Here is an 8470-nt window from a genome sequence, read left to right on the forward strand (position 1 = left end):
GTCCCCTTGACAACGGTTGTCAGCGATGCCTCTTCCTGTTGGCGGGTGTGCACAACATCACACGACGCTACACGCGGGCAGCGAACGAGACTTCAAGGCGATCACGGTACTTTGCGCAGGAGTCGGGAATCTTGGCGATCCACTGTGATGGTCGTTATTGCGATGTGACGCTAAGCAACATTACATGGTCGTGCCTGTACCCACGTTGCGATATAGTGGAATCGACCACTCAGCGCTAAAACAATCGTCTGTCGGTGGGAAAATCGTGACGTGGGTACTTAGCTTAAAGTGAACCTCCAGACTAAAAATCTACTCCGCAGCACTGAAAAGGCTTGGTGTTTCTTTAACAATTTCACAGCATCAGAACTTTGTTTTTCTTACCGGTCTCATTTTTAGCTAAGCTCCACCCCCTCAAAGAAAACTGCCCAGACTTTTTTCCCCTGATGCTGTGCAAAGCATGATAGGATTTCTGATGTTGTTCTCATTGCCTAGCAACTGGGAGGGGTGATCAGGACACAGGACAGTTGGAACTGTGTCTCATGCTCCCTGTCACCTCATTTCAACCACAAAGATGGCTGCCCTCATGAAATCACAAACATTTGTCTGTTTTTTTTAAAACAGGGTGGGTAAGAGATTATATTACCTATCTATTTTAATTAACATAACTAATGTAACTTAATGACATTATTTTTGTTTAGGCTGAAGTTCCTCTTTAAGAGGCAGAGGATCAGCAAGATGGCCAGCACATTTGTACAGGTAGTCCCCGTTTAACAAACAAGATAGGGACTGTAGGTTAATTATTAACCAGAATCTTTTCTTAAAGTGAAAAATAAATGCCCATTTACTTACCTGGGGCTTAATCTAGGCCTTCTGGTCCCTCACCATCATCCTGCAGCTAGTCGTTCCTTCGCTGTCCCCCTCTGTAATCAGGTTGACTGTGTGCATCCTCTATTGCCCTCCCACGGCCGGGAGCATTCTGCGCATGCACAGTAGCAAATTTTACTTACTCCAATCGTCCGAACATTGGATCACAGGTTTGCTTTAAAATGTGTAAGCAGAACATGGAACTCCCTATATGGTATAGTGTACTGCAGCAAAATGTCATTATACAGAGTTTAGTAGTAGCAGTAGGGTATTCAAAAATTCTTGCTTATATAGTTTAAAAAAATTTTTTTAAAAATTAAATCAATTTTCTCAAAAACTACAAGGTATTTTTGTAAATGTTTCACTTGTCCCTACAGAATGGGCCGTTCGTATCGACGGGTCATTCTTAAGTTGGGCGTTTGTAAGTTGGGGACTACATGTATTGTTTAAAATTTTTGTCAGCCTCCACATCCCTCTCATTTCAGGTTCCTTTAACTTTTATCGCCTCACAGTTTCATAACAGACTTGCATTCCCCTGAGATCTCATCCCAAGATGAAGAACTTCTTTCCTGTGAAGACAGACACTAGATGGCAGTCAGACATGCACTATTGATCAAACTGCCAAATATTTTTTCTTTTCCACAAGAAGATCTTCCCATGATCATAAATGATCAAGACAAAGACACATTTATAAACAACATTTATGTTGCGCTTTTCTCCTGGCGGACTCAAAGCGCCAGAGCTGCAGCCACTAGGGCGCACTCTATAGCAGGGATGTCAAACCGGTCCTTCGAGGGCCGAGGTCCTCACACATTTTTGTAACACAGCTCAAATGAATTGATGTGTCAGAATCGGGAAAGATGTGGTCCATCAGATAGAACACATTCCTCTCTTTCTCAGTCCATCCTAAACACTGACATGGATCTTGCCCTCCAGGCCTGGAGTTCGACACCTGTGCTCTATAGGCAGTAGCAGTGTTAAAGAGACTCTCCTAAGGTCTCCTACTGAATAGGTGCTGGCTTACTGAACAGAAAGAGCTGAGATTCAAACCCTAGTCTGTGTCACAGAGGCAGAGCCCTTAAAGAAGTTGTCAGGCAAAAATTAAGAAAATAAGAGCTACTTACCAGGTGCTTCCTCTAGCCCCAAGCTCCCAGCACGTCCCTCGCCGCAGTTCTCCCCGCAGCCGTTCGCCGGAGCTCCGACCCGGTCTCTGGCGATGACGTCAGTGCGACCTGGAGGTCGCTCTGTACTGCGCCTGCGCGATCTGCGCTGTCAATCACCGCCACGTGGGCCGAAAAACGGACACTTACCTGGGGCTTCTACCAGCCCCCTGCAGCTGTTATGTGCCAGCGCTGTCCTGCGGCTGCGCAGCTAAGGGCTCGCGTGTCCTAGCTCCCGCTCGTGTCTCTGGGAGCTAACTGCGCATTTGTATTCGTCTAGTTAGACGATTAATAATGAAATAGTGATGGCGGCAGGAAACGGAGGATCGTAGAGGACAGCGCGGGCACATGACCGCTGCAGGTGGCAAGTAGAAGCCCCAGGTAAGTGTCAGTTTTTGTTTTCAAAACTCCCCACAGAACCCCTTTAACCAGTACACTATCCAGCCATCACGATAATAATATGCTGAATATTTGTATAGCACTTTTCTCCTGTCCGACTCAAAGCGCTTAAGAGGCCACCCTGCAGTGTTAGGTAGTCTTGCCTTACTCCTTACTGAATAGGTACTGACCCTAGCCAGGATTTGAATCCTGGTCTCCGATGTTAAAGGCAATGCCCTTAACCATTACACTATCCTGCCAGAGCTCCACAATAAGGTGCTCATATACACATCAATTTTTGTTAAATTCCATTACTCTAATTGCATCCACAGCAGCTGGCTTGTTACCGTTGTAATGCTCATGGCACTAACAGTCTAATAGGCAGGGTTCCCCCACCATTACTAACAATACAATTGCGATGCACCATATGCACACGCCAATCTTAGCGCCAGTTAGTCCATCAGGCTCAATGCTAAATATTATGATCTTGTATATTGTCAGATGAATGGCGAAGTGCTAGCAAGGTGTGTATGTTATCTATAAGTAGGTTCTACACACCTATGCAACTAGTCATTCGGATGTAGTTTGTTCTAAAAAGCGCTGCCTTTCTCTGCTGTGTACAAAAAAATGTTGGTTTATTTTACAGCCAGCTGCTACCATTTACTGTATATACTCGAGTATAAGTCTAGAAATTTAGGTCTGATTCACTTCATAAAAGTATAGGGGTCGACTTATACAAGAGTCACAGGCAACACTGATCACACTGAGTAATGTGTGTACTAATAGTGACATTCCCATTTGCAGCAGTTTACCCAGTGGTAATTGACACTTTGAGGAAAGGAAATGCCTAGAAAACACCGGTCTGAAAGTCCTGGCCACAACAATTAAGGGCAGGGGGGGGGGGGGGGGATCTGAGGGAACTGGGCTGCATAAAAGAGAGTGAATAAATGCAGCACTTGGGGGGCCTGGAGGAGGTATTGGCTGCACTTAAGGGACAGGAGGGGTTAATGGCTGCAATACTGTATGCAGTGCAGTCATTAACGCCTCCTGAGCCCCAAGTGCAGCCATTAACTTTGCGGGGGAAGACTTATACTTGAGTGCATACAAAAATTACAGCTTAAGATGGTTGAACGTTGGAGTCGACCTATACACGAGGTCCACTTGTATTCGAGTATATACAGTATATGTTTGCTAATAGTGCATATGCATAGCTCTCTGGCTACCTAATACTAAATGGCACCTGCATCTACCTACGCCAGGAAAGGGAACGAAGGGATAAGGGCTCAATCTGCAAGCGTCGTTTGCGCCGCAGTAAACGATGGTTTACACGATAATTTCATCACGCATGGCGGTTGTTCAAAAATGCGGGTGGTATGTTAAAACATTGTTTAATGAATTTTCATTAAACAATGTATCGCGACATCGTGGAAAAATTGTCATGAAAAATTGTTCAGAAAAATCACATTGGATGGGAATAGGTTGTGAGCTCCTTAACCACCCTGGCGTTCTGATTAAATCGCCAGGGTGGCTGCGGGAGGGTTTTTTTTAAATAAAAAAAAAACTATTTCATGCAGCCAACTGAAAGTTGGCTGCATGAAAGCCCACTAGAGGGCGCTCCGGAGGCGTTCTTCCGATCGCCTCCGGCGCCCATAATAAACAAGGAAGGCCGCAATGAGCGGCCTTCCTTGTTTTGCTTACATCGTCGCCATAGCGACGAGCGGAGTGACGTCATGGACGTCAGCCGACGTCCTGACGTCAGCCGCCTCCGATCCAGCCCTTAGCGCTGGCCGGAACTGTTTGTTCCGGCTACGCTGGGCTCGGGCGGCTGGGGGGACCCTCTTTCGCAGGCAGCACACGCGGCTGGCAAAGTGCCGGCTGCGTGTGCTGCTTTTTATATCATTAAAATCGGCCCAGCAGGGCCTGAGCGGCAGCCGCTGGCGGTGTTGGACGAGCTGAGCTCGTCCAGACCGCTCAGCTGGTTAAATGATTGTGTGCTCTGTAAAGTGCTGCAGAAGAGGTATTTGCTATATACATGCATAATAGTAATACAAATTGATGCTGAAAATGTATTGGTGCTGTATAAAATCCTTATGATATTTTGGGGTTGATGGAGAAAGCTGAATCCCCCGGAGGTATATCACGGGGCTGGGAATCGCACATTCTCGTGTGCTTTATATACTGACTTGGGTTTTACGCTTTCTTTGGCTCTGTGTTTTGCGGATCTTCATGCTTCGGTTGAAGCACAGGAGAGTTAAGGAGCAGTTTGTCATTTTCAGACGTGGTGCTGAAATGGAGGAAGAAAACACAGAGCTGATATTATGTGTTCAGGGACTTGTTATTCCTGCTGTCTCCCATTTCACGTGATTAATGGTGGCCAGGCACGGTTCACATTTCAAGGCTCTTCCATGTTTTCAGTAGGAAAGTGAAATCCAGAGGAGCTGCCCCGGGTTGTATGTTTAGTTTTGAAGGTTGAACCTGAAAGCCGTTTATACAGAGTAGAGTGGATGGGAGGGGCTGGTACTGTGATTTATGGAAAGTGAACAATGGCGATTATAACCCGCACCCACTCCATGTGGCTATCAAGATACATCATGGCAAGTTTTTATACTCTGCTCCAATTGTGCTTAACCACTTCACCACTGAGGGTTTTCTCCCCTTATGGACCAGAGCAATTTTGACCATTTAGTGCTCCTCCTTTTCATTCGCCAATAACTTTCTCACTACTTGGCACAACAAAACGATATACACTGCTGCCCATAATTATTCATACCTCTGGCAAATTTTACTTAAAGTTACTTTTATTCAACCAGCAAGTCATTTTTTTATGGGAAATGACATAGGTGTGTCCCAAAAGATAATAAGACGATGTACAAGAGGCATTATTGTAAATACAAATGTTTTTTTTTTCACATTTGTGCAAAAAGTTTCCTGTCTAAAAATTATTCATACCCTCCTCAATAATCAATGGAAAAGCCTTTATTGGCTATTACAGCAATCAACCCCTTTCTATAATTGCAGAACAGCTTTTTGTATGTCTCCACAGGAATTTTTGCCAGTTGGGTCGTAGGGTCAGACACCACCAGGTCTTAGGGCTAGGCACCACCAGGGGAGCTTAAGGTTAGGCACCTACAGGGAAGGGTTCTGTGTGAGAGTAGGGAGAGGTTAGGTTATAGTAAAATATCGGTAAGTATTAAATATATTTTACTACATGAATGTAGTAGTACAATATCAGTAAATTAAACAATATTTTATCACTTTTACTGGTGCCCATTTTACTAAACCTAAAAATAGAGGATACAGTGGTAAATAGTAGAATATCAGTATTATAAACGATATTTTACAGCGTAACCATTTTACTAAACATTAACTTTAATATCATTTATATCTGGTGTCCTTTTGATCCAGAGCCTTTATTATATGCACACCTAAAGATGCATAGCCTCATTATTTTCTGATTTGTTATCTGAACCAGTACGCAGGTGAAGTCACCCTTAAATTCTGATCCTGGAAATCTGTTTGGGATTTAGTGTTACATAGTTACATAGTTATTTGGGTTGAAAAAAGACATACAGTACGTCCATCGAGTTCAACCAGAGAACAAAGTACAACACCAGCCTGCTCCATCACATATCACTGTTGATCCAGAGGAAGGCGAAAAACCCTTACCAGGGATGGTCCAATTAGCCCCAAAAGGCAAAAAAATGTCTTCCTGATTCCAGATGGCAATCAGATAAAATCCCTGGATCAACATCATTAAGCATTACCTAGTAATTGTAGCCATGGATGTCTTTCAACGCAAGGAAAGCATCTAAGCCCCCTTTAAATGCAGTTATAGAGTTTGCCATAACGACTTCCTGTGGCAATGCATTCCACATCTTAATCACTCTTACTGTAAAGAACCCTTTCCTAAATAAATGGCTAAAACGTTTTTCCTCCATGTTGTTATTCTGTTGTTTTGTCCTGCTTTGGAATGAGGTGGTCTGTTCAGCCCAAATTCCATGACCAATCTGCCAGACTTCTGCACACAGTGAAAATGAATGCCTTACAAAATGTCAGCCTTTGTGATAAGCTCGGGAAAAAGACCAGAATCAAAAGTCTGTGACAATTACGTGGTCACACGCTGCGCTGTATTCTGTCAGCCTCTGACAATGAGGAATGGGCTCTGCATGCCTCACCGATCGTGTAATGTTATCATTACAGCGCTGTGCATGCATTGCTACAATGAGGCAATCACCATACCTGCTTGTAATTCAATCTGCTGGAGTATAACCGGGAGATAAATACATAGCTGAAAACTGGACAGCACTGCTTGCTGGGGAAAAGGATAGGGCTTACAATAATACACTCTAAGGAGGAACTCCAGTTTCCTGGGAAAACTCACATATACCTTCTCTGATTACAATATTATTACAGTAGGATCCCTTGATAGTAAACTCCAAGGGATTAGTACAGGTAGTTTACTATACAGGATCTTTAGCATTAGCATATTGTGATAATGTTCATTATTTTCTGTAACGTACTGATAAACATTAGACTTTCATATATTTTAGATTCAAATACACACAACTGAAGTAGTTCAAACCTGTTATTGTTTTAATATTGATGATTTTGGCATACAGCTCATTAAAACCCAAAATTCCTATCTCAAAAAATTAGCATATTTCACTCGACCAATAAAAGAAAAGTGTTTTTAACCATTTACCGCCATCCTAACGTATTAAAACGTCATGCTTACCGCTATTAACAGCAACATGACGTTTTAATACGTCGCGCATTCCCGCCGCTGCTACCGCCGTGTGTCCGCCGCTACCGCCGCCATTACCGTCGGGATCCCGTGCTGGGCGATTGGGGAAGAGGACTGAACAGTCCTCTACCCAATCGCAGTGCCTGGAGTGAATGGACGTGACCGCGAACAGCGGCTACGTCCATTCACATAAACAGGAAATGTAACAGTTTAATAAAGTGTGTAAAAAAAAAAAAAAAAAAGTGAACACGTCCTATGAGTGTTCACTAGCGCCATCTTGTGGCCAAAAAGTATATTACACCTACAAAATACATACATTTTCAAGTATATACACATCATTAATAAAATTACACTTCCAACCCTCCCCCCCAAAAAAAACACTTGTAAAAAAAAAAATCAGCTTAAAAAAAAAAAAAAAATAGTTGCCTTAGGGACTCAGCTTTTTTTATTCTACATTTTATGGGGGAAAATTAATTTTAATTTATTACATAGGGGCTTGTAATTATGGCCAGAACAAACAGAAAAATAACCACTTATATTTCAAAATAATATACTGTCGCCATACATTGTGGTAGGGACATAATCTAAACGGTTTAATAATCAGGACAACTGGGCAAATAAAACGTGTTTGTTTTATCCACAGGAGAATGTTTAATTTTAAAACTATAAAGGCTGAACACTGAGAAATAATGATTTTTTTTCTTTTTTTTCTGTTTTTCTCATTAAAATGCATTTAGAATAAAAAAATTCTTAGCAAAATGTACTATCCACAGAAAGCCTAATTGGTGGCGAAAAAACGAGGTATAGATCATTTTCTTGTGATAAGTAGTAATAAAGTTATTAGGGAATAAAAGGGAGGAGCGCTGACAACTGAAAATTGCTCTGGTCCGTTAGGATAAAAACCCTTGGGGGTGAACTGGTTAAAACAAAAAAAGTCAACCTTCAAATAATTATGTTCAGTTATGCACTCAATACTTGGTCGGGAATCCTTTTGCAGAAATGACTGCTTCAATCCGGTGTGGCATGGAGGCAATCAGCCTGTGGCACTGCTCAGGTGTTATGGAGGCCCAGGATGCTTCGATAGCAGCCTTAAGCTCATCCAGAGTGTTGGGTCTTGCGTCTCTCAACTTTCTCCTCACACTATCCCACAGATTCTCTATGGGGTTCAGGTCAGGAGAGTTGGCAGGCCAATTGAGCACAGTAATATCATGGTCAGTAAACCATTTACCAGTGGTTTTGGCACTGTGAGCAGGTGCCAGGTCATGCTGAAAAATTAAATCTTCATCTCCATAAAGCTTTTCAGCAGATCACAATATGCTAATTT

The sequence above is a fragment of the Hyperolius riggenbachi genome, chromosome 9, assembly GCF_040937935.1.
Source record: "Hyperolius riggenbachi isolate aHypRig1 chromosome 9, aHypRig1.pri, whole genome shotgun sequence".
Lineage (NCBI taxonomy): Eukaryota > Metazoa > Chordata > Amphibia > Anura > Hyperoliidae > Hyperolius > Hyperolius riggenbachi.